The sequence below is a fragment of the Hylobates moloch genome, unplaced genomic scaffold, assembly GCF_009828535.3.
Source record: "Hylobates moloch isolate HMO894 unplaced genomic scaffold, HMol_V3 SCAFFOLD_6, whole genome shotgun sequence".
Classification (NCBI taxonomy): domain Eukaryota; kingdom Metazoa; phylum Chordata; class Mammalia; order Primates; family Hylobatidae; genus Hylobates; species Hylobates moloch.
In genome coordinates, this window is record NW_026652281.1 from 77,047,973 (window position 1) to 77,074,320 (window position 26,348).

Sequence of the window (26,348 nt, forward strand, 5' to 3'; positions counted from 1 at the left end):
TTTTCATAGCTAATTCTTGCTCCTGAGACCCCAATGTCAAAAAAGCCCAGCTGTCTATATAATCCTGCCAGTCCCAGAGAGGGTGCACCTGGTCATGCTAGGACATCCACCCTTGGCCAAATTAAATGTTCCTGAGCAGGATCATGCCATCTCATATGGCAGCTCCTGCAATAACCATGTGACATGAGTATGGTGAAAAAGAGGGAAATGATGCTGGTCAGAATATCTATCCAGAATCAAAGTGAACAAGGAAAATGTGAACAAGGAAAGCAAAATGAAGATGATAACATTCACAATATGTGTTACCCAGGAAAACATTTAAAAACGTCAAAGAACTATATACAAAAATCAAAAGACAAAAAAGAAAACCCAGATTAAATAGAAAGACATGGCATTCTCCTAATTAGGAAAAGTCACTATTTTAAAGAGGTACAATTCCTCCCTAAATCCATACATGAATGGTTACAACTGAGTCCCAATATTTTTGGAATTTAGTAGTGTATTAGTCTGTTCTCACACGGCTAATAAAGACATATCTGAGACTGGGTAATTTATAAAGAAAAAAGGTTTAATTGACTCACAGTTCTGCAGGGGTGGGGAGGCCTCAGGAAACTTACAATCATGGCAGAAGGGGAAGCAAATATGTCCTTCTTCACATGGCGGCAACAAGAAGAAGTGCAGAGCGAAGTGGGGGAAAAGCCCCTTATAAAACCATCAGATCTTGTGAGAACTCAGTCACCATCATGGGAACAGCATGGAGGTAACTGCTCCCATGATTCAATTACCTCCCACTAGGTTCCTCCTATGACATGGGGGGATTATGGGAACCACAATTCAAGAGGAGGTTTGGGTAGGGACACAACCAAACCATATCAAGTTGTTTGATAAAAAGTTTCCTGTAGGGGAAAAATCATAGACCTAAGAACAGACAAGAAAATCTTGAAACAGACAAATGATGATAAGGGACCACATACAATAACATATTATGAAGCTACAATAATAAAACAGTATGGCACTAGTCCAGTGGAAGAATGGAACAAAATTTGAGAGTCCAGAAATGGACAGATCAGAATTCAGTGTCTAATAAAAATGGAATCTCTCATTGGTAAAGGCACAAAGGGGTTATTCAATCAATGATGTTGTGGTACAATTGTCTATTCATTCAGGAAAAAATTAATGGAAATTCCAAACTTCATCAGACACAAAAATCAATTGAAACTTAATTAAAATCTAAATAGGAAAAAGAAACACTAAGAGTATCATAACACTATAAGTTATCACAGAAGCCCTAAAAGATAGCTATTTGATCCCAATTTTGAAGATGTAAACACTGAGGCTCAGACAGACAAAGTGGCTTACCTGAGGTCACACAAACTCGCACACCAGGAGTTCATAAGACATCCATAGTCACTTTGTTCTCCAGACGTCCCCATTAGGTAAATTTACCTTACAGTTTTCATTTAACCAAGCTCATAACTTCTAGCAAATGATTATTCTTTCTAGACTAGGGTAGTACCCAGGCAGACAACCTGATGAAGACTTAAGTTCAAAAGACAATTCAGGTGCATACCTCCACTCTTGTGAGTGTTCCCCAGGGAGGTTCAGCCATTCCTTGCACAGACGCCATGGAAAGACCATCAGGGGAAGTTGGAGCTGAATCAGACCCAGTGAGATTCTGGTGCTTTAACAGCATGGCTGTATTAGTCTATTCTCACACTGCTATAAAGATACTGCCTGAGACTGGGTAATTTATAAACAAAAGAGGTTTAATTGACTCACAGTTCTGCATAGCTGGGGAGGACTCAGAAAACTTACGATCATGGCAGAAGGCAAATGGAAAGCAGGCACTTTCTTCACAAGGCAGCAAGAAAGAGAGTGAGAGAGCAAGGAAGGCCACACTTTGAAACCATCAGCTCTCATGAGAACTCATTATCATGAGAACAGCATGGGGGAAACTGCCCCATGATCCAATCACTTCCCACCAGGTCCCTCCTTTGACATGTGGGGATTACAATTTGAGATGAGATTTGGTTGCGGACACAGAACCAAATCATATTAATGGCTTAAGATTGTCCTGAGGGAAAATGAGCAGGTACACCCTAAAAAGATGGTAGGCCCCCTGCCTACCCACTCCTTCTCTTCTTACCAAAGAGTTTCTCTCTGGGGAATGGAGGCTCAGCCATGGCACATTCTTCCCAACCATGTTCCAGGACTGAGAGAGGAACTACAGGGGGCAAGAGACACAACATTAGGCACTCAATGCATTCAGGGTTGTATTAGGGTCCCCATGGGGTGCTATACAGAATAGAGGGAGGCATAGTTGACTCTAACCATAACTTCTACTGCCTTCTGGTCACCGCTAGTCTCATTCATTTCTTCATCTCCTCACATTTTCTATAGCATTCTCCAAGTCTAAGTCTAAGCCACCCCAAGTCTCTTTCAGACCTTCCTATTTCCCCTGTCCCTTCCAATTGCCTGTTTCTCCTGGTCCTCCTCCTCATCTCAGATTACTTCCCAACCCCTGTCTGTCTGCCCCCCAGCACACAGTTTGCCCCAGTCACTCCCCTGTGCTGCGCATTCTAAACAGTCCCTCCACATCGCTTCCATCCGTCTACCTAATTCACAGAATAGAGAGCCCCTTTGGGAAAGATGTGTACGAGTTTCTCAGGCAGAAGAATCGGAAATAAAATTCCAGGCAAAACCACCATGGGGATAACCAGAGAAACATCAAGTGCTCTGCAAACAGAAAAACTTTCAGCCGCCTGAGTGAGGTGAGCATTTGTCTGGGGTGATGGCAGAGGAAGCTTGAGACGCTGAGATCAGCCATATTGTGAAGGATTCAGTATTCTACGCTAAAAGAAGCTGGACTTAACCCAATAGGAAATGGATATTAATTGAAAAGGAAGTTCTGGAAGGCACTAGACCCCTTCTTGACGGGATTTATAAGATACAATGGAAATCCATACCAACGAATTTCTTTTTATTTTTATTTGAGACAGAGTCTCACTCTGTCACTCAGGCTGGAGTGCAGTGGCACAGTCTTGGCTTGCTGCAACCTCTGCCTCTCAGGTTCAAGCAATTCTCCTGCCTCAGCCTCCTGAGTAACTGGGATTACAGGCCTCTGCCACAACACCCAGCTAATTTTTGTATTTTTAGTAGAGACAGGGTTTCATTATGTTGGTCAGGCTGCTCTCGAACTTCTGACCTCAGGTGATCCTCCCACCTCAGCCTCCCAAAGTGCTGGGATTACAGGGGTGAGCCACTGCATCTGGCCATATCAATGAATTTCTGTCTTAAAAACCCTGAAGATGTCAGGAGTCCAAGACCCTCATCTGCACATTACTTTTAGTGATGCTGGTTATATAAACAGAAATGCATAAGATTGGTGTTATCTAATAATCTCTGTTTTTCTAGTAAGTCCAGTGAGCCATAGCTGTCAAGCAGTGTCTTGGATGCTGCTTGTATAAATAAATCCTCTTTCTGGCTTCAGATCCTTTCTCCAGGCTCCTTCCCAAGGGTAATGGGGATCTCAGCCCCTGCTTTTACTCAGGGCAACCTTACTCTTCCCAGTAACAAACACTGTTCTCATATCCTGTCCATTCTGACCTCATGGACATTTAAACTCTTTTGCAATACATTTAAATTTAAATACATTTGCAATATGTTTGAGAATTTGGCAAACAACTTTTCTTTCTCTAAATATCTCTCTGTCTCTGTCTCCTTTACTACCCCTGTCGCGTTTCCTTTTTTTCCTCTCTCTTGCAAAAATGTGCACAAAAAATGTTCCTATGAATATAAAACCAAAAGCATCATTATTTTAATTCAATTCATAATGGACATAAATTTTAATTTACTGGTATAAATAATCAACTGCTAAAACTGCACACAACAAACCTTGTTATTGACTACACATTGACGAAAGAGTCAAACTTTACTTATAAAAAATTTGGGTCTTCCAGTTTTTGCCCTTTCAGTATGATATTGGCTGTGGGTTTGTCGTATATAGCTCTTATTATTTTGAGATACGTCCCATCAATACCTAATTTATTGAGAGTTTTTAGCATGAAGGGTTGTTGAATTTTGTCAAAAGCCTTTTCTGCATCTATTGAGATAATCATGTGGTTTTTGTCTTTGGTTCTGTTTATATGCTGGATTACATTTATTGATTTGCGTATGTTGAACCAGCCTTGCATCCCAGGGATGAAGCCCACTTGATCATGGTGTATAAGCTTTTTGATGTGCTGCTGGATTCGGTTTGCCAGTATTTTATTGAGGATTTTTGCATCAATGTTCATCAAGGATATTGGTCTAAAATTCTGTTTTTTGGTTGTGTCTCTGCCTGGCTTTGGTATCAGGATGATGCTGGCTTCATAAAATGTGTTAGGGAGGATTCCCTCTTTTTCTATCGATTGGAATAGTTTCAGAAGGAATGGTACCAGTTCCTCCTTGTACCTCTGGTAGAATTCAGCTGTGAATCCATCAGGTCCTGGACTCTTTTTGGTTGGTAAGCTATTGATTATTGCCACAATTTCAGAACCTGTTATTGGTCTATTCAGAGATTCGACTTCTTCCTGATTTAGTCTTGGGAGGGTGTATTTGTCGAGGAATTTATCCATTTCTTCTAGATTTTCTAGTTTATTTGCATAGAGGTGTTTGTAGTATTCTCTGATGGTAGATTGTATTTCTGTGGGATCGGTGGTGATATCCCCTTTTTCATTTTTTATTGCATCTATTTGATTCTTCTCTCTTTTCTTCTTTATTAGTCTTGCTAGCGGTCTATCAATTTTGTTGATCTTCTCAAAAAACCAGCTCCTGGATTCATTAATTTTTTGAAGGGTTTTTTGTGTTTCTATTTCCTTCAGTTCTGCTCTGATTTTAGTTATTTCTAGCCTTCTGCTAGCTTTTGAATGTGTTTGCTCTTGCTTTTCTAGTTCTTTTAATTGTGATGTTAGGGTGTCAATTTTGGATCTTTCCTGTTTTCTCTTGTGGGCATTTAGTGCTATAAATTTCCCTCTACACACTGCTTTGAATGTGTCCCAGAGATTCTGGTAGGTTGTGTCTTTGTTCTGGTTGGTTTCAAAGAACATCTTTATTTCTGCCTTCATTTCATTATGTACCCAATAGTCATTCAGGAGCAGGTTGTTCAGTTTCCCTCTGAAAACTGGCACAAGACAGGGATGCCCTCTCTCACCGCTCCTATTCAACATAGTGCTGGAAGTTCTGGCCAGAGCAATCAGGCAGGAGAAGGAAATAAAGGGTATTCAATTAGGAAAAGAGGAAGTCAAACTGTCCCTGTTTGCAGATGACATGATTGTATATCTAGAAAATCCTATTATCTCAGCCCAAAATCTCCTTAAGCTGATTAGCAACTTCAGCAAAGTCTCAGGATACAAAATCAATGTACAAAAATCACAAGCATTCTTGTACACCAATCACAGACAAACAGAGAGCCAAATCATGAGTGAACTCCCATTCACAATTGCTTCAAAGAGAATAAAATGCCTAGGAATCCAACTTACAAGGGATGTGAAGGACCTCTTCAAGGAGAACTACAAACCACTGCTCAATGAAATCAAAGAGGATACAAACAAATGGAAGAACATTCCATGCTCATGGGTTGGAAGAATCAATATCGTGAAAATGGCCATACTGCCCAAAGCAATTTATAGATTCAATGCCATCCCCATCAAGCTACCAATGACTTTCTTCACAGAATTGGAAAAAACTACTTTAAAGTTCATACGGAACCAAAAAAGAGCCCGCATTGCCAAGTCAATCCTAAGCCAAAAGAACAAAGCTGGAGGCATCACGCTACCTGACTTCAAACTATACTACAAGGCTACAGTAACCAAAACAGCATGGTACTGGTACCACAACAGAGATATAGATCAATGGAACAGAACAGAGCCCTCAGAAATGATGCCGCATATCTACAACTATTTGATCTTTGACAAACCTGACAAAAACAAGCAATGGGGAAAGGATTCCCTATTTAATAAATGGTGCTGGGAAAACTGGCTAGCCATATGTAGAAAGCTGAAACTGGATCCCTTCCTTACACCTTATACAAAAATTAATTCAAGATGGATTAAAGACTTAAATGTTAGACCTAAAACCATTAAAATCCTACAAGAAAACCTAGGCAATACCATTCAGGCCATAGGCGTGGGCAAGGACTTCCTGTCTAAAACACCAAAAGCAATGGCAACAAAAGCCAAAATTGACAAATGGGATCTCATTAAACTAAAGAGCTTCTGCACAGCAAAAGAAACTACCATCAGAGTGAACAGGCAACCTACAGAATGGGAGAAAATTTTTGCAACCTACTCATCTGACAAAGGGCTAATATCCAGAATCTACAATAAACTCAAACAAATTTACAAGAAAAAAACAAACAACCCCATCAAAAAGTGGGCAAAGGACATGAACAGACACTTCTCAAAAGAAGACATTTATGCAGCCAGAAAACACATGAAGAAATGCTCGTCATCACTGGCCATGAGAGAAATGCAAATCAAAACCACAGTGAGATACCATCTCACACCAGTTAGAATGGCCATCATTAAAAAATCAGGAAACAACAGGTGCTGGAGAGGATGTGAAGAAATAGGAACACTTTTACACTGTTGGTGGGACTGTAAACTAGTTCAACCATTGTGGAAGTCAGTGTGGCGATTCCTCAGGGATCTCGAACTAGAAATACCATTTTACCCAGCCATCCCATTACTGGGTATATACCCAAAGGAGTATAAATCATGCTGCTATAAAGACACATGCACACGTATGTTTATTGCGGCACTTTTCACAATAGCAAAGACTTGGAACCAACCCAAATGTCCAACAACAATAGACTGGATTAAGAAAATGTGGCACATATACACCATGGAATACTATGCAGCCATAAAAAATGATGAGTTCATGTCCTTTGTAGGGACATGGATGAAACTGGAAAACATCATTCTCAGTAAACTATCGCAAGGACAAAAAACCAAACACCGCATGTTCTCACTCATAGGTGGGAACTGAACAATGAGAACACATGGACACAGGAAGGGGAACATCACATTCCGGGTACTGTTGTGGGGTGGGGGGTGGGGGGGGCGGGGACAGCATTAGGAGATATACCTAATGCTAAATGACGAGCTAATGGGTGCAGGAAATCAACATGGCACATGGATACATATGTAACAAACCTGCACATTGTGCACATGTACCCTAAAACCTAAAGTATAATTAAAAAAAAAAAAAAAATTTGGGTCTGTGAGTTTTGGCCCAGGAAAAAAAAAATGGACTTGATAGAAATAATGACTATGACACAAAGTAGAAGCCAAGATCGATAAAATTTGATATGGACAATACCTAATCAATACATCAGATTTTGTTTCAAATTTTAAATGGAAAAGAATTGATCCAAATGAAAATAATTTCAGTAGAGTTAATATTTTTGGAAATGGTCTAACTGTGCTATGTAGAAAATTGATCAAGGGATTAAATTGGCTGAATGGAATTCACTTTGGAAAACACTTTCTGGATGAAAATTCTATCTAAGTTGAGATAATTCTAATTAAAAGTCTTGAATTCAAAATGTTCTCAGGGTCAAAAGAGCAAGAGCAATTGTCCTCAAAGTCAAAACAAAGGGGTTAAAATGATGAGGTCAAAATGTCCTGTGGCATAGCAACCGTTTTAAGTGGACACCACGCTGGGTCACTTCAGTTTGCTGCAAAGCAGAGCTTTTTTTTTTTTTTATCTTCCCCCTGAAAAAAAACAAACACAACCGTAAGGCTCTGTAGGAATAAAGTGGTCACACAGGGATATTTGAGTCTGTTAGGTACCTGGAGTACTAGTAAGAACAGAGAATAACATGTGAGAACATAAAGAAGAACATTTATAAAATGAGAATAACAGTAGAACCTACTCTTGGGATATTATGAGGATCAAATGAGATAATCCCTAAAATATACTTAACTTGGCTGGGAGTGGTGGCTAGTGCCTATAATCACAGTACTTTGAGAGGCCAGGAAGAGAGGATCTCTTGAGCCGTGAGTTCAAGGACTGCCTGGGCAACATAACAAAACCCCATTTCTAGAAAATGTTTTTAAAAAATTAGCCGAGTGATACGGTTTGTCTGTGTGCCCACCCAAGTCTCATCTTGAATTGTAAAAATCCCCACTTGTCAAGGGTAGGGCAAAGTGGAGATAATTGAATCATGGGGGCTGTTTCCCCCATACTGTTCTCTTGGTAGTGAATAAGTCTCAGGAGATCTGATAGTTTTATAAATGGGAGTTCCCCTGCATAAGCTTTCTTGTCTGCCACCATGTAAGATGTGACCTTGCTCCTCCTTCACGTTCCACCGTGATTGTGAGGCCTCCCCAGCCATGTGGAACTGTGAGCCAATTAAACCTCTTTCCTTTATAAATTACCCAGTCTCAGGCATGTCTTTATTAGTAGTGTGAGAACAGACTCATACACCGAGAATGGTGGTGTGTGCCTGTTCGAGCTCCTTGGGAGGCTAAAGTGGGAGGATTGCTTGAGCCCAGGAGTTTGAGGCCACAGTGAGTTATGATTATGCCCCTGCACTCCAACCTGGGAGACAAAAGATTTACATGTTGCTTATAAAACTCAGCTAAACTTAGAGAAACTTCTTATACTTGTGCTCCTCCTCCAAACTCAACTCCTACCAACTCCTACTCCCTATTTCCCAATGAATGCAGTGGTGCATACACACTCATACATACCCCATCACAAGGAAATTCACGAAGTTCTGACCTTCTGCCATTGCTCTGGCTGTTCCTCTTCCTGTAATGCCCTTTCTCTCATCCCCAGTTGGAAAATATTTATCTGTTCTTCGCAACCCACATTAATGTCATTTCCTCTATACATTTTCTATTGGCTCTTCTGCTGGGATCCCAGAGCCCTTTCTCCATATCCTATTACTTCATATTATAGAAGTTTGTGGTTATATCCCCCCCAAAACCAAGTGTTCCTTGAAGACCTTTTTCTCTTTGAGTCCTCAGCACCTGGCAGCTGGCAGACACTCAGTAAATGTTTGCTGAGGCCAGATTTACTAATGACACCGAAATTAGGCTAACTCTTCCCATTTATTAGTGCAATCTGGTCTATTTTGCAAAGAGAATTAGATTGTATTGCCTTTGAATAGAAATACTTCTGGCTGGTAAGAGAAGTTCTAATGAAATGCCAATTTAAGTCTAGGGAAGAGATTCTGGAAGAGGTTCCACAGAGCTGTGCAGACTTTTGCCTGCAAAGGTTTGTGTCTGTTGGGTTTATAAGAAGTGTTCCTCATCAACAGAGATTTCCTTTCTGACATAGTCAAAGAGATTCAGGAACTATCCCCCTCACAGCTGCAGAAGCCGTGGGGACACAGGCTGCATTGGCTTCTAGAATGGTGTGATGCCAGGAGATGCATTTCATCTCAATTTACCATTGTAGTATGATAACTTACTGAGATACTAACATGCTGAAGAATTACAAGAGTAAAAGTGCATTTGTGCTTTGGAATCTGAATTTTTCTTCTCTCTGTGTGAAGTAGCAAGGCCTTTGTCTTCTCTTTCTTCAACGTGTTTGCAAAGCAGAAAGTCAAAGTTCCAGGCCAGGCATGGTGGCTCATGCCTGTAATCCCAGAACTCTGGGACGCCAAGGTAGGTGGATCATTTGAAGCCAGGAGTTCGAGACCAGCCTGGTCAACATGGTGAAACCCCACCTCTACTAAAAGTATTTGATAGCTGGGTGTGGTGGCAGGCCCCTGTAGTCCTAGCTACTCAGGAGGCTGAGGCAGGAGAATTGCTGGAACCTGGGAGGTGGAGGTTGCAGTGAGCCAAGATCATGCCACTGCACTCTGTCCTGGGTGACAGAATGAGACACCATCTCAAAAAAAAAAAAAAAAAAAAAAAAGTCAAAGTTGCTGAAAGACAATGTCTTTCCTTGGATTTTATGAAAACCTAAGACTACTGAGAAGATGAGATGACTAGGCATCCTGGAAGAGGATGGGAGATTGGTGAGTGCCCAAAGTTGAGTACAGGGAGGAAACACTAAGAGGAAAGAGATTTCACCACAAGAGGAAAGAGACAGAACTCTTTTTTCTTTTTTCTTTTTTTTTTTTTTTTTTTGTGCCTTGCTTTGTCACCCAGGCTGGAGTGCGGTGGCATGATCTTGGCTTACTGCAATCTCTGCCTCCCAGGTTCAGGCAATTCTCTTGCCTCAGCCTGCCGAGTAGCTGTGACTACAGGACTACTAGCCAGCCCACCACCATGCCTGGCTAATTTTTGTGTTTTTAGTAGAGATGGAGTTTTGCCATGTTGGCCAGGCTGGTCTCAAACTCCTGACCTCAAGTGATCCACCCACCGTGGCTTCCCAAAGTGCTCCCAAAGGGAGCCACCATGCCTGGCCAGAAATAGAACTCTTGGTAGTAAGGTTGCTAATCTATGCCCCAAGAGAGCCTGAAAAACTTGGGAGAACTTTTGAGGAAATGACTGTGTGGTGAGCCCACACCCAGCATGCCCAGACTTTCAGCCTGTGAGAATGTTCATGCCCAGGCACAACATGGAAGCTGAGCTTGCCATTTTCAAGGTACCATATGAGCTCATTATAGATAAGGGGTATGGACTGAGACCAGAAGGGACCTCCCCAAATATTTTATTCCACCAAAAACCCCACACATCTAAGGTGGGCTGGACGAGTAGAGTGACCTTCAGTAAAAATAATATATGTAGGCTGCTGATTTGGAATTTGGATGGAATTAAAGAAAATAAAATAAAGGGGAATGACATTTCTCGCACATTATGGTGGTTGTGAATTCATAGCTATATCATCAGAATGCTTTGATGGAGAACGTGAGGACATGTGGAACCTGGCCACTTACATGGAAGGTACCATCAACCCATGTCTTCCCTGACAAGACTACTCCTTGCAGGTCCTCAAGGGCTCTGCAAACATGTCTTTGTTTCCTGATGGCTCAGAAGCTGTTAGGTCAAGGTTGAGCTCACCTGGGTGTGTTGCAGCTGGATGCAGATCAAACTCCTCATGTTTCACAACCAGAATTTAGATGCATTGAACTCATTGGTTACTACTAATATTTAAAATTCCAAAGCTTCTGAGTATATTTGTGTTTTTCATGAATTAGAGTAGTATATTTAGTTAATACATATGTATCTGATTTTATTATGGACCAGGCAGGGTGCTAGGCGTGGAAGATGCAATGGGGAAGAAGCAGTTTTTCCTGAATTTTCTATTGCCTTCTTATGTGGGACTGTAGGTCTGGGATTACCAGCCAGCCTTCTGAGAATGTGCATCATTGTGTGTTTGCAATAAGAGAGGAAAAGAAGAGAAGACTGTTGGTCCGGATGTTTTAAGAGCATCATATACCGAAGTAGTGACTTAGTGAGCTCCTGCAAGGTGAACTGTGTTAGAGAACGCCTGAACCTATCTCAGCACATGGCATCACCTTCCATCTAGTTCTGTGGCTCTCAAGTCTGTTGACATGTGATTAGAAGAATCCCCTGGGGAGCTTTAAAAATATGCCGGTGTTCAGGACTCTTCCCCCAGACCAATGAACTCAGAATATAGAAATGGACCAGATTATGGAATGTATTAAACAAGCTTCCAGGTGATTCCGAAGTACTGATGCCTGGTTCCCATCCTTCATGGATTCTGATTTAACTTGTCTATGCATGACCTGATTTTAAAAGCTCTTCCAGTTATTCCAGTCATCAGTTTGGTAACTATTGGACACAATGTGTGCTCCCTGCCCCACGAGTGTAACTTGGGAGCTTATTAGAGATGCAAATTCTCTGCCAGGTGCAGTGGCTCCCACCTGTAATCCCAGTACTTTGAGAGGCCGAGGCTGGTGGATCACTTGAGGTCAGAAGTCCGAGACCAGCCTGGCCAACATGGTGAAACCCCATCTCTACTAAAAATACAAGAATTAGCTGACTGTGGTGGCATGCACCTGTAATGCCAGCTACTCAGGAGGCTGAGGTGGGAGAATCACTTGAATCCAGGAGACAGAGGTTGCAGTGAGCCAAGATGGTGCCACTGCGTTCCAGGCAGGGCAACAGAGTGAGACTCCATCTCAAAAAAAAAAAAAAAAATGCAAATTCTCAAGCCCCACTCAGACATATTGAATGGGAAATTCTGGGAGTAGGTCCTGCCCTTCCAACAACAGCAGAATACATGTTCTTTTCAAGTGCTCATGGAACACATGCCAAGATAGAACATAACCTAAGCCATAAAACAAACATCAACAAATTTGAAAGAATTGAAATAATACAGTGTGTTCTCCAACCAAGATGGAATCAAACTATTATAGAAACCTACATAATGGTGAAATTCTAGCCAGTGCAATGAGGCAAGAAAGGGAAATAAAATAAACACAGGTTGGAAAGGAAGAAATAAAATGACCCCTCTTTTCAGATAGCATGATTGTCTACTTAGAAAATCTAAAGGAATCTACAAACTAACAACAACAACAAGAAAAACCCACCCTTAGAACTAATAGATGAGTCAGTAAGGTCACAGGATACAAGATACACACACAAAAATCAATTGTAATTCTATAAACTAGCAAGAAACATGAAATTGAAACAATACCATTTATAATAAACCCCCAAATAAAATACTTAGTATAAATCTAACCAAACATGTACAGAACTTTTATGCTGAAAACTATGTTGATGAGAAAGAAATCAAATAAAATTTAAACAGATGTAGAGACGTACCATGTTCATCAGTTGAAAGCCTCAACGTAGTAGACATCAATTCTCAAATTGACGGTTTCATTGCAGTTTCTACCAAAATCCCAGCAAGATATTTTGGAGATATATACAGGATTATTCTAACATTTAGATAGAAGGAGCTACAGCCGGGTGTGGTGGCTCACACACTTTGGGAGGCCGAGGCAGGTGGATCACCTGAGGTCAGGAGTTCAAGACCAGCCTGGCCAACTGGATGAAACCCCATCTCTACAAAAATTAGCCAGGCATGATGGCGGGTGCCTATGATCCCAGCTACTCAGGAGGCTGAGGCAGGAGAATCGCTTGAACTTGGGAGGCAGAGGTTGCAGTGAGCCGAGATCATACCACTGCACTCCAGCCTGGGCGACAGCAAGACTCCGTCTCTCTCTCTCTCTCTGTCTCACACACACACACACACACACATACACACACAGAAAAAAAAAAGAGAGAGAAAAGAAAAGAAAGGAACTACAATAGCTAAAACAAATTTGTAAAAGAAGAATAAATTGGGAGGAATCATGCTGTCTGATTTGAAGACTTACTACATAGCTACAATAAACAAGACTGTATAGTATTGGCTAAGTTAGGAAAGAAACTTAAAAAAATTCTAATTTGTCACAGATATTTTATAAAATGCAATAAAAATAAATGTTTGGAAAATGAAACAAAAAACAAATGTATACAAAGCATTCTATTTTTTTTTTTATTGTCAGGCTTGGCAGACATAAAATTACTCTGTTGAGATTACTAAAAAATTTATAAATGCTTACTCTCAATCTGTGCATTTTCCTGTGGATTATGGACTGGCACCAGTTCCTGGAGCAACTTTGAGTAGCGCCGTCCTGGTTGGGGAGATGTTTATTAAGCAAGTGTGTAAAATACTGTATTAATCACAGTAGGCTAGACCAGAGGTTCCCAAGGTGTGGAACACTGATCTCAGGGGGTCTCTGGGATTCTTTCAGGGGGTCTTCAAGGTCAAAAAGATTTCAAAGTAAAACTGGAACCATTTAATAATAAAACTGGCACTTAGGATGAATGAAGGCAGTGGTGGCAAACAGTATCAGTATTCACTATATTCTCACAGTGAATTTACATTTAAAAAGAATACCACTTTCACTTATAAAAGTCCTTCATGTAGCAGTACAAATTATTAATTTTATTAAATCCTAAGCCTTGAGTACAAGTCCTTTTATTATTCTGTGTGATAAAATGGGATGTACCCAGCACTGTTACCGCAAACCAGTGTGAAAAGCACTTATGCAGTTGAGTTGCAAGTCCGACATTACAGAGATTTTTCAAAATATAAAACAATGCCACTCTTCTCACTAAATTTTTGTTTTGGAAAATAAGGTTATATTTAATGATCTAGTTGCTTTTTAAAGTGTAACACCATTTTACTTGAAGGAATGACAGACAAACTATGGCTATTCAGACACAGATATTTGGCAGACATTCTCTTTAGAATGAATGAAAAGAGCCTATTACTTTAAGGGAAGCAACTAGCAGGATGTATTTGTTGGAGGAGACAAAGTTTATCTTCTAGGTGAAAATTAGAATTTTGAAAAACTTGTATCTGCCACTGTAAGCGTAATGGCTTCTCAAATTTTAGAGACATTTCTGATGAAATTGGGCATATTAATTGCTGTGATTTTTAAATTTTGTATAATCAAATGCGTCAACATTTGGAAGAGTTTCATAACTCAGTGAACCAATATTTTCCAAATAACCAATGAGCAATGTTGCAAAATTACGCAGATAAAAGTTCCATCAGACTATAAGACAGACCAATGTATTGTAGTGTAGCGGAGTATGAAAGGTTCATTGATAGGATTTCGTATTTTACATTGCAAATAACATTTAAGAAAATAAGTACTTGTCCAAGTTTGTTGTAGTTTCAAAGAAAAATAGCCACAATCATCTGAAAACATTATTACAGTACTCCTCCTGTTTCAACCACACATCTGTGTGAGGCTGAATTTTCTTCATTTATTTCAACCCAAACAACATATCACAACAAACTGATTGGAGAAGCAGAGGAGAGAATCCAGCTCTTTTCTATCAAGTCATATGTTAAAAAGATTTGCAAAAATATGTAAAATGATACCTCTCTTCTCACTAAATTTTTTCGTTTTGAAACAAAACATTCTTTTATTATTTTATTATTCATAAAGATATTTTATTTATAACATGTGATGAGTTATTATTATTATTATTATTATTATTATTTTTAGAGACAGGGTCTCATTCTATCACCCAGGCTGGAGTGCAGTGGTACTATCATAGCTCACTGCAACCTCGAACTCCTGGACTCAAGAGATCCTCCTGCCTTGGCCTCCCAAAGTGCTGGGATTGCAGGCATGAATCACTGTGCCTGGCCAGTTATTATTATTTTTTGAGACGGAGTCTCACTGTGTCGCTCAGGCTGGAGTGCAGTGGCATGATCTCAGCTCACTGCAACCTCTGCCTCCCAGGTTCAAGCAATTCTCCTGTCTCAGCCTCCTGAGTAGCTGGGACTACAGGTGCATGCCACCACACCCAGCTAATTTTTGTATTTTTTAAGTAGAGATGGGGTTTCACCATATTGGCCAGGCTGGTCTCAAACTCCTGACCTTGTGATCCACCCGCCTCGGCCTCCCAAAGTGCTGGGATTACAGGCATGAATCACCATGCCCAGCCGCAGTTATTATTAATTTTAAATAAACAAATAGATAAATATTTTTAAATTTTCTGCTTTGATTTCTAATATGGTAAAATTTTCCAGTTATAACCCATACAGACAGGACTTCTTTAAGACTGTAAAGAGATCCTGAGGTCAAAGTTTGAGAACTACTGATCTAGACCATGCTGCTGTCCTCCAGGCCATGAGTTGCAGATGGCATAGCTAAAAACATGGAAGTGGCCTGGATCCCTGGGCTAGAGGAGAGCAACACAGAAGAGCCACCCAACTACGCTGGATTGTTAGGTAGATGAGAAATCAGTCTTCATAAATTTTGTGGTTTGGGGTTTGCTTGCTATGTAGCATAGCCTGGCCTAGTCTGCCTAACACAGCTCTGTGGTTTTTTTTGTTTTGTTTTGAGAAAGAGTGTTACTCTGTCACCCAGGCTGGAGTACAGTGGCACGATCTTGGCTCACTGCAACCTCTGCCTCCCAGGTTCAAGTGATTCTCCTGCCTCAGCCTCCCGAGTAGCTGGGACTACAGGAGCATGCCACCATGCCCAGCTAATATTTTTGTATTTTTAGTAGAGATGGGGTTTCACTGTGTTAGTTAGGATGGTCTTGATCTCCTGACCTTGTGATCCGCCCCCCTTAGCCTCCCAAAGTGCTGGTATTACAGGCGTGAGCCACCATCCACGGCCTATCTCTGTGTTTTAAGGGGATCATTCTGGCAGCAGTTTGAAGGGCTGGACTGGGATGGGGATGTGGATTCAAGGTGAGACTGAAAACAGGAAAATGAATTCTTAAGGTTTTCCATTAGTCTAGCTCAGGGTCTGAACTGATGCTATGGTAGAGAGGTACAGCTAGGAAGGGAGAGGTTAGGATGTTTCCAAGACAGAATTACCTGCATTTGATTACCAATCAGTGGGGTGGGGGCAGTAGGGGTAAGGGAGGAGACCACCCCTCATATTGTCTTATGACCAATTTCTGCCTCAAAGAAAAAGTAGGGTTATATACCCAGTAATGGGATGGCTGGATCAAATGGTATTTCTAATTCTAGATCCCTGAGGAATTGCCATACGGACTTCCACAATGGTTGAACTAGTTTACAGTCCCACCAACAGTGTAAAAGTGTTCCTATTTCTCCACATCCTATCCGGCACCTGTTGTTTCCTGACTTTTTAATGATTGCCATTCTAACTGGTGTGAGATGGTATCTCATTGTGGTTTTGATTTGCATTTCTCTGATGGCCAGTGATAATGAGCATTTTTTCATGTGTTTTTTGGCTGCATAAATGTTTTCTTTTGAGAAGTGTCTGTTCATGTCCTTTGCCCACTTTTTGGTGGGGTTGTTTTTTTCTTGTAAATTTGTTGGAGTTCATTGTAGATTCTGGATATTAGCCCTTTGTCAGATGAGTAGATTGCAAAAATTTTCTCCCATTCTGTAGGTTGCCTGTTCACTCTGGGTATATACCCAAAGAATTATAAATCATGCTGCTATAAAGACACATGCACATGTATGTTTATTGCGGCACTATTCACAATAGCGAAGACTTGGGACCAACCCAAATGTCCAACAATGATAGACTGGATTAAGAAAATGTGGCGCATATACACCATGGAATACTATGCAACCATAAAAAATGATGAGTTCATGTCCTTTGTAGGGACATGGATGAAGCTGGAAACCATCATTCTCAGCAAACTATCACAAGGACAAAAAACCAAACACCGCATGTTCTCACTCATAGGTGGGAATTGAACAATGAGAACACATGGACACAGGAAGGGGAACATCACACACCGGGGACTGTTGTGGGGTGGGGGAAAGGGAGAGGGACAGCATTAGGAGATATACCTAATGCTAACTGACGAGTTAATGGCTGCAGCACACCAACATGGCACGTGTATACATATGTAACAAACCCGCACGTTGTGCACATGTACCCTAAAACTTAAAGTATAATAATAATAAAAAAATTATATGAAATGAGAATAAAATATTATTTGCTAATTAATAAAAAAAAAGAAAAAGTAGGGGTTAAAGAAAAGACAGAAGTGAAATCAGTAGTCAGACAGCCCGGCACCACACCCTGGGCCTGGTAGTTAAAGATTGACCCCTGACCTAACCAGTTATGTTATCTATAGATTCCAGACATTGGATGGAAAAGCACTGTGAAAATCCCTGTCCTGTTCTGTTCCGTTCTGATTACCAGTGCATGCAGCCCCCCGTCACATACCTACTGCTTGCTCAATCGATCATGACCCTCTCATGCAGACCCCCTTGGAGTTGTAAGCCCTTAAAAGGGACAGGAATTGTTCACTCGGGGAGCTCGGTTTTTGGAGACATGAGTCCACTGATGCTCCCAGCTGAATAAAGCCCTTTCCTTCCACAACTTGGTGTCTGAGGGGTTCTTGTCTGTGGCTCATCCTGCTACAGGGGATTGACAGGGAGAAGTCTTCAGAAGTTGGATTTTGGTCTCTGGGGAAATGGAGAAGTGATTTACAAGATCAGCAAGTCAGTGTGCCTTGCGGAAATTTTGTGTGTTTTGAAGGGAAAGGGCAGGATGAGTTCTACTTTATTTTATTTTATTTTATTTTATTTTATTTTATTTTATTTTATTTTATTTTTTTGAGACAGAGTCTCGCTCTGTCGCCCAAGCTGGAGTGCAGTGGCGCAATCTCCGCTCACTGCAAGCTCCGCCTCCTGGATTCACGCCATTCTCCTGCCTCAGCCTCTCCGAGTAGCTGGGACTACAGGCGCCTGCCACCATGCCCGGCTAATTTTTTGTATTTTTAGTAGAGACGGGGTTTCACCGTGGTCTCGATCTCCTGACCACGTGATCCACCCACCTCGGCCTCCCAAAGTGCTGGGATTACAAGTGTGAGCCACCGCGCCCAGCCGAGTTCTACTTTAAACATCTAAGTTTTAGTTGTGGCCCATCTGAGGCCTATTCAGACAGAGAATAACAATTAGTACTTACGTGACTGTTACTATGTGTGATACATGATGTTAGGCACCAATGATACTAACTCATTTATTAAGAATATATGAAGAAGTTTTTTTTTTTTCTTACTCTGTCACCCAGGCTGGAGTGCAGAGGCATAATCTCAACTCACTGCAACCTCTGCCTCCCAGGTTCAAGTGATTCCAGGCGTGAGCCACCGTGCCCGGCCCTTGAAGAAAGTTTTCTTATTATCCTCACTTTATAGTCAGGGAAACAGACATTGTTACCCATCTGTTACCCACTGTAGTGCCTACATGACTTAGCTGAATTCATACTCAGCCTTAACTCTGCTTGTCTTTAGGAAACAGGCTGTCTGTGGTCAGAAGTTCTTTCTTAGAACTAAACTGGTCAAAGCTGGCAAAATCCAAAATGGCAGGAACTGGACCTCTGAAGAAACTCTAACTTCATTATCATCCAATTTCCATACCAAATGACACTCCCTCTGGCACCATACAGTTGACAATCACCATAGCAATGACTGAAAAAGACCACAAAAGGAAAATCTCCTCCCCTTTTTAGAAAAAGCATAGATATTCCTCCCCTTGCTTTTTATCCCCAACCCTTTCATTAATGACACCCCATATCGGCTGGGTGCGGTGGCTCACACCTGTCATCCCAGCTCTTTTGGAGACCAAGGCTGGTGGATCACGAGGTCAGGAGTTGGATCCCAGCCTGACCAACATGGTGAAACCACGTCTCTACTAAAAATACAAAAATTAGCTGGGCATGGTGGTGTGGGCCTGTAATCCCAGCTACTCAGGAGGCTGAGGCAGGATAATCGCTTGAACCTGGGAGGCAGAGGTTGCAGTAAGCCGAAGTCGCACCAAGCTCCCACTTTTCCGTTCCATGGCCATCAAAGAAATCCTGCACTGCTTGATGCTCTCTTCTGGTTGCATGATTTTTTTTTTTTTTTGAGCCTGAATTTTGTTCTTATTACCCAGGCTGGAGTGCAATGACGTGATCTCAGCTCACTGCAACCTCTGCCTCTGGGTTCAGGCAATTCTCCTACCTCAGCCTCCCGAGTAGCTGGGATTACAGGTGTTTACCACCGCACTTGACTAATTTTGTATTTTTAGTAGAGATGGGGTTTTTGCCATGTTGGTCAGGCTGGTCTCGATCTCCTGACCTCAGGTGATCCACCTGCCTCGGCCGCCCAAAGTGCTGGGATTACAGGCGTGAGCCACTGTGCCTGGCCTCACTTCTGGTTTCATATATTGGCTTCATGACATCAATCAGGAAAGAGTGGGACCCCCGGTAACAACATGGGAGTGTAGTGACTTCTCCGAAGATCACCCAGCTAGTGAGTGACAGACTCAGGATTGAGACCCAGGCACTTGAGTTCCAGGGTCCACGCTTCTAGTCACTATGCTGTTTTATCTCTTGATGCTCAATAGCTGCTTAACAGTCTGAGTTCAGGGTTCAAAGAGAGCTCTGGGTTCTTCCAGGCATTAGATTGTATATTTGTTAAATTCCACCAGAAAGTCCTTTATCTTCATAAGGAGAAGACTTTTCCCTTTGTTTGGCCACATTAGGAACCGCAGGGTTGAGCAAAGTGTTCTGATCTGATGGTCTGTCTGAAGGTTGGCAGCTCCTCTCAGAATCCTCCACTTATAGCAGAGGATCCCACCTTTCATAAGCCTGGCTCGGCCAGCCAACACAAACAGGGAAATAAATGTGAAAAATAATGGGTAGCCGTGAGGGCCTTCCAAAGAACAGCAAGAATTCACCTTCTCTGGCTTTGAGACTCCGGACGAATGAGTGAAGTGCATTGCATCACTCCAGGAGCACCACTCGCCTTGTATTCTATTTAAATGGTGCACTCTGGAGCTGCTTCGTGTTGGCATACCTCATTGTCATCCATTCAGCATCAGTTTCCTGTTTTCCTATGGACTGCTGTTCGACTCACTGCATCAGTATTTGGCATCATTTTTTGTGTTAACTTGATCATAATAAGATCCTCAGTTCCGTTCTTACCTCATCAAACAGGATTTGGAATCTAACCCAGTGTTTGGCATTGCCACTTTTGTTTGGTGCTGCCGGCATAGTGTAGGTGCCCGACTCAATATCTAAGAGGGGAAAAGGTGAGGAAGGAAAAAAAGATCTCAGATTGCAGGTGAGGCTTCTGCAGGAAGTTGGGAGGGAGTGGCCCTGATAGGCATTGCTTTCTTGGTTTATGGGACCATAGATGGGAAATAAAAAGAATATTTAAGCTCCCTCCAACCCTATCCTGAGAAACCTCTGTTATAGCCAGGATGAAATCTGCAAGATATTAATATTTATTTTAAGATGTATGTCAGTGTCCTTGACTTATGGTTGAATTCAACCGTAGATAGTGTAAATGGACAGATGTACAATTCCAGAACATCTCATTGAAACAAAAGCTTTATTTTTCAGGTTCAGATTCATATGTGTAGCATACTTCCTATGTTCCAGGCTCTCTTATGACAGTTTTTAAAAGTATTTATTTGTACAGTAATCCAGATGTTAACAGCCTGGATGTTCCTAAGACCTTTGTCGTACTGGGGTCATCTTGGCCTTTAAAATTTATTTTTATTTTTAATTAATTTTTTAAATGGTTATGAATTTAGGGGTACAAGTGTATAGTTATGTTACATGGATATATTGTGTAGTGGTAAAGTCTGGGATTTTAGTGTACCCATCAACTAAATACTGTACATTGTACCCAATAGGTAGTACCATAGTACCCCATTCCCATCCACCTATCTTTCGGATTCTTCAATGTCTATTATAATTTCCATCTTTATGTTCCTGTGTGCCCATTGTTTAGCTCTGACTTGTAAGTGAGAACATGCAGTATTTGACTTTCTGTTTCTAAGTTACTTCACTTAGGATAATGGTCTCCAGTTCCATCCATATTGCTGCAAAACACATAATTTCATTCTTTTTTATGGCTGAGTAATATTCCATGGTCTATACATATGAACCACATTTTTAATCCAGTCGTCTATTGATGAACACTTAGGTTGATTTCATAACTTTGCCATTGTGTATAGTGCTGCAATGAACATATGAGTGCAGGTACCTTTTTGATTAAGTGATTCCTTTTCCTTTGGGTAGATACCCAGTAGTGGCATTGCTGGGTCAAAGGGTAGCTCTATTTTTAGTTTTTTGAGAAATCTCCATCCTGTTTTTCATAAAGGTTGCACTAATTTACATTCCCACCAACAGTGTATATGTGTTTTCTTTTCTCTGCAGCCTCCCCAGCATCTTTTGTTCTTTGATATTTTAATAACAGCCATTTTGACTGGTGTAATATTATATCTCATGGTCGTTTTAATTTGCATTTCTTTGATGATTAGTGATGTTGAGTATTTTTTCATATGATTTAAATAAAATTTGTGTTAGCTTTGTAAACATCAGAGTCCCAGGAGGAAAGAATGGCATACTCTATAGAGGTTAACTGGAAAACTCACATCTGGGTTTCTTGGCATTCCAAAAGTCTGCACATATGTTCTCTGTATGTAAAGCCTTCAATGAATGTTGGAAATGCCTTTTAGTTTCTAGAGGAAGCATCCCAAGTAGTATAGGCTCAAGGACTAAGGAGCCACTAGAAGTTGGTGAAGCACATGGAAATAACACCAGCCGGGAGCTGTGACCAGCCTCAGGCACAGAGGGGAAGGGAAGGGAGAGACTAGCAGTGTTATTGGAACCTGAAGGAGCTGTAGACATGGAAGAGGGCCAGCCAGCTAGGAGTGGTGGTGGTAGGTGGATTCAGGGCTCTGTTGGGGGCCAGGAATAAATACCCCACCCTCTGAGCTCTTGCTGCTGCCTCCCATTGACTGCTCCTATCCAGCAGGCAGAGGGAGACGGATATCTGGTGATTGGATCTGTGGAGCTAATTACCCTCCTAGACACAGAGCAGAGCTGTGAAGAGTGTGGAGTGGAACCAGGACACACTTCCATCCCATATGCAGTAGGAAATCCAATTTTTCAAGAAGTTCTTAGAGAACATAAAGCAGGAAAGGAGACCCAGAAGAAACTAGGTTATACGCCATCACAGACACCCCCTAAGATGTAGAGGGTGTCTGTGGTGACATATAACCTAGTTAACCTAGCTTAAACTAACAAACATTTATTGCTGCCATGTAAGCAATAATGAGGGGTCAGCTCCACACGGTCACTCAGGGACCCAGGCTAATGGTGCCCTATGTTCTTGTAGGTTCCAGAGGGAACATGAAGCCTTCTCAGTGCTGACGATGGAAGGGAAGTGTGCATGCCCTTTCCTCTGCTTTGTCCTGGAAGTGACAGACACCATCTCTATTCATATTTTATGGATCATCTCTTCTTTTCTTCTCTTTTTTGAGATGAAATCTCATTCTGTCACCCAGGCTGGAGTGCAGAGGCATAATTATAGCTCACTGTAGCCTTGACCACCTGGGGTCAAGTGATCCTCCTGCCTCAGCCTCCTGAGTAGCTGGAACTACAGGTGCACACCGCCATGCCTGGCTATTAGGTTAATGCAAAAATAATCGCAGTTTTTGTCATTGCTTTCAATCTACATTTACTTTTACTGCAATTGCTTTTGCACCAATCTATAATTTTTAATTTTTTTTTGTAGAGACAGGGTCTCGCTGTGTCACCCAGGCTGGTCTTAAACTCCTGGCTAGCTCTTATTTTTTAGGTTTAGTTCCCTGCCCTACTTGAAATCCTTTCCTCTCTCCTGGAATTTCTCCTCTCTCCCCACTAGCTGACGTAATTTTAAATTCCTGTGTATTTCTTTTTTTTCTTTTTTTTGAGACGGAGTCTCGCTCTGTCGCCCAGGCTGGAGTGCAGTGGTGCGATCTCGGCTCACTGCAAGCTCCGCCTCCCCAGTTCACACCGTTCTCCTGCCTCAGACTCCTGAGTAGCTGGGACTACAGATGCCCGCCACCACGCCCGGCTAATTTTTTGTATTTTTAGTAGAGATGGGGTTTCACCGTGTTAGCCAGGATGGTCTCTATCTCCTGATCTTGTGATCCTCCCACACCTCGGCCTCCCAAAGTGCTGGGATTACAGGCGTGAGCCACCACGCCCAGCCTCCTGTTTATTTCTTATACAAACCAGTTAATTATCTGCTTTTCTCTTACCCTAGAGTAACCTGGCTTTGTTTAGAATGGCTCAGTTCATAAGCAAAAATATCTATTAAGTATATTCTCATGAAAGAATAGGTCAATTCACTTCTTGAGAGAAATCCTGAGGTTAGCTTAAAAAAAAGAAACCTCATTTTTCCCCTGACTTACACTTTCTTTACTTAAAAATGGCTACATTAAGAGTTAGAGAGAGGCTCTAGAGTGATTTACCTATGGCCACGTAGAATTTGACTCCTATTTCTTGACTCTGTGTCCATAGCTCTTTCCTTTATCTGACACCATTTCTTTTCTATATTCTCTTCCTAGAAAAAAAACCAAACCAAACCAAAACAAAACAAAACAAAAAACGCTCTTCCCTTAACACCATCTGCCTGGCTTTTCTTTAATCTTGTGCAGTTCAGCTCTGCATATCAAGAAGCCAACACCTTGGTAAGAATCATTAATTTTCAGAAGCTTTTATTTCAGTGACTCCAAAGATAATTGCTAAAAATAGGTGTGTTCCCTGCAAGATGCCGTTAAAATCAACTCCTTTTGTGGTCAGGCTTCCCAAAGGCACCAAGGCCATGTTGAGAATGCCAGTGTTTTAGCAGCTGTGACAAATTTATCCCATGCAGAGGCATGCAGTGAATAATTCGTTTTCAGAGGCAGCCTTTGGTACTCGGAGTTGGAAGCAGGTGGGTACACATGCCTGGAGATGCCCAGGTAGACTTGGAATTTCCCAAGAGGGGAACATGCATCATTTTTCAAAATGCAGGAGTGGCATGGGGAAAAGAAGCTAACTGGGAAACTCACACCTGGGTTTCTTGGCATTACAAAAGTCTGCAAATATATTCCCTGTATGTGAAGCCTTCAATGAATGTTGGGAATGCCTTTTAAGCATCTAGAGGAGGCATCTTGATTAGCATAGGCTCAAGGTCTAAAAGAAACTAGAAGCAGGTTACAAGTGGGTACAGTTCTTAATTTCTCTAGTCCCCACTTAGATCCGTAGAGAAAGGTAGTTCTGCCAATGCTTCTGTTTTCTTAGCAGTGTGGGGAGGAAGTTTATGCATTTGGGCAAGGCTTGGCTTACTTCCTCATTGGGTGATCCAGAGGCAACTGTTACACTTTTCCCTCTCCCTGTCTGTGGTCATCCTTCCTCCACCTCTCCCTCTCTTCCTTCCTTCTTGTCTTTCTGTCTGCTTCCTTGTATCTGCCTTCCTTCCTCTTGTGGACCGATCTGCTCACAGGTACAACAAGGATTGGCATTTCCTTCTTCTTGTAGAGATCAAGCAGACTCTTCTGTGTTTGCACCAGCTTTTCAACCTGTAACTGGGTGGGGAAATCTGGATCATGCTGATCTCAAAGTCTAGATTTGTAAGGGGAGCCATGCGATGCTCTCCAATTCAGCTTCGTAAGGAAAACTAATTCTGCAGTTGATCCTCCTCTGGCTCTTTGAATGTTTCCCTCAAATAGGTTAGAACCCGCAGCAGGAGGAAATGGCATGACTAATGTCCCTGAATTTTCTGCACATGGACGGCTGGCTGGGAACTCTGAAAAATTTCACATGAGGACTAGCCCTTGAAGACTAAGGACGATGTGGGGAAACACCTTTCTTATTATATCACAATGTCACAGAGATATTTATATTTTTCTTGGGGTCAACAGGGGTTCATTCTCTCAGTAATTGGGGGTGAAGCCAGGTTGGGAAAACAAGGGAAACTTGCCTCAACACAGGCTATTGCACACAGTGGATGCACTTTTTAAATTTAAATTTTATGGATTTTTGCTAAGATCCATGGTTTAAAAAAAAAAAAAAGAGTATGGGCTGGGCTTGGTGGTTCATGTCTGTAATCCCAGCACTTTAGGAGGCCGAGGTAGGTGGATCACAAAGTCAGGAGATCGAGACCATCCTGGCTAACACGGTGAAACCCCGTCTCTACTAAAAATGCAAAAAAATTAGCCAGGCATGGTGGTGGGTGCCTGTTGTCCCAGCTACTTGGGAGGCTGAGGCAGGAGAATGGTGTGAACCCGGGAGGCAGGAGCTTGCAGTGAGCCGAGATCGTGCCACTGCACTCCAGTCTGGGCGACAGAGCAAGACTTTGTCTCAAAAAAAAAAAAAAAAAAAAAATTAGCTGGGCATGGTGGCACGCACCTGTAGTCCCAGATACTCAGGAGGCTAAGGCAGGAGAATCGCTTGAACCAGGAGGTGGAGGTTGAAGTGAGCTGAGATCGTGCCACTGCACTCTAGCCTGGCAAAAGAGTGAGAGTCTGTCTCAAAAAAAAATTAAATTTTATTTATTTATCTTATTTACATATATATTTTTGAGACAGGGTCTTGCCCTGTCACCCAGGCTGGAGTGCAGTGGTGCAATTATGGCTCATTGCAGCCACCTAATTTTTAAATTTTTTGTAGAGATAGAGTCTCACTATGTTGCCCAGGCTGGTCTCAAACCCCTGGCCTCAAGTGATCCTCCCCCCTCAGCCTCCCATATAGCTAGGATTAGAGGTGCATACTCTTTTTTTTTTTTAATTTCAACTTTTTTTTATACTCAGGGTATGTGTGCAGCTTTGTTGGGTATATTGTATAATGCTGAAGTTTGGGCTATAAATGATCTTTTCACCCAGGTAGGGAGCATAGTACCCAATAGGTAGTTTTTTAACCCTTGCCTCCTCAGTCCTTCCTCCCTCTATTAGTCCCCAGTGTGTGTCACTCCCATCTTTATGTCCATGTATACCCAATGTTTAGCTTCCACTTATAAATGAGAACATGCAGTATTTCGTTTTCGATTCCCTCATTAAGGCACTTAGCATAATGGCCTCCAGCAGCATCCATGTTACTGCAAATGATATTGATAGAAGAGGAGGCAGAT